Here is a 1,407-nt window from a genome sequence, read left to right as displayed (position 1 = left end):
AAATATCCTTTTAATCCCTCTTCTCCATTGAGGAAGTTGTTCATAAGACGATGTACTTTGTTTTGCTTGTATGTTCCGACAGCTTCTGGATATAAATTTTCTGTTATGAATGGAGTAAAAGGCAGTTCTGTGTCAGTTAAAAAAAAAAAAAACACCAGCCTAGTTGTGTGTGGATACACAACATGATGTCGGACCAAAATCTTCCATTCAAGCATTTATAATCATTGCAATATTTTTTTTGTTTGTTTACTAGATTTTTGACATTTTTTAAAATGTGACGTTTCTTTAGCTAAAAGATTCTTTTTGCCCTTAAGGTGGATGGAATCCTAGCAACTCTGTCACTCACTTTGAAACCGTTAGATAACATAATTGTAGAGAATCACCATTATCTTTTTTACGTCCGCTTTTCCATATGGGCATGGGTTAGCATTTATAGCCGGTTATTCGTCGTGATAGCAATAATAAATTGCCTTTTACGACACATAGGGACACGCCATAACTATCCTAAAAACCGGGATACTCAGCATATTAAATATTTAACAGATATTTAATATTGCCTGAGTAAGGAACTAGATTTTTGTTTTCTTACTATTTTGAAGCGGAAAAAAATCTTGTTTCTTCCACTGTTTATGCAACTTAAACAGTTGGAATAAGGAAATATTTGAAACTGAGTATAGACCTCATTCAAGAACAAGCTGAATGTTAAATCTGTTATTTACAAATGAGGCCTAATAAGATTGGAACATGCCATCTTACTGGTCAGACTCTTAAATCTTGAGACTGCCCCCTTTGCTTTCTTGGCTAGAATTTCTCATAACAATAATGGACGGATCTAATTCACCTGTATAAATATACATCATTAAATTATATTGGTTTTGATTTCAAATTTTTCATCCTAACTCAATCTGTGGGGATATAATTACCTCCCTTTGTATTAATGGCCATCCAGAAGGCATTACGCATGAATCTAATTTTTTATTAACCAAAAAATGTTTTTTGGTTCACAATCTATCAAATCCATTTACAAGGCTTTGGTTGGCTATAGAAGAGACATTTGCCCAAGGTGCTGTGCCTTTCATCCTTTCAGGGTCGATAAATTAAGTACCAGTTGTATACTGGGTCGATCTAATTGACTGCCCCCCCATCCCCAAAAATGTTGGGCCTTGTGCCTAGAGTAATCAGATAAGAAAAAAAAGGACCAACAGAGCAAGTCCTCTACTCTACAAATAAGTGGGTCAGTTTATTTGACTAAAACCAGGCCTGGCCAACTCGAATTACATTGTGGGCCACTTTAACCAGAGAAAGTTTTTCAATGGCCACTTGTATACTTTATGCACAAATAATCAAATTACAGAACCAAGAATTTTTTCCTCCTTTTCGCTTGTTTGAAATTTTGAAATTGTCGGC

At 35.0% G+C, this 1,407-nt stretch overlaps 1 long non-coding RNA gene across 2 annotated transcripts in view; it reads left to right on the top strand.

The window, feature by feature from the left end:
* The window catches only part of LOC106878704 (uncharacterized), a 10,392-nt gene that overhangs the window by 8,466 nt on the left and 519 nt on the right, over positions 1-1,407 (top strand). The gene's annotated exons all lie outside the window — the stretch shown is intronic.

This window comes from Octopus bimaculoides, chromosome 24 (genome assembly GCF_001194135.2).
Source record: "Octopus bimaculoides isolate UCB-OBI-ISO-001 chromosome 24, ASM119413v2, whole genome shotgun sequence".
Classification (NCBI taxonomy): domain Eukaryota; kingdom Metazoa; phylum Mollusca; class Cephalopoda; order Octopoda; family Octopodidae; genus Octopus; species Octopus bimaculoides.
The sequence above is the reverse complement of the archived record's forward strand: the minus strand, read 5'-3'. Positions and strand labels throughout refer to the sequence as shown.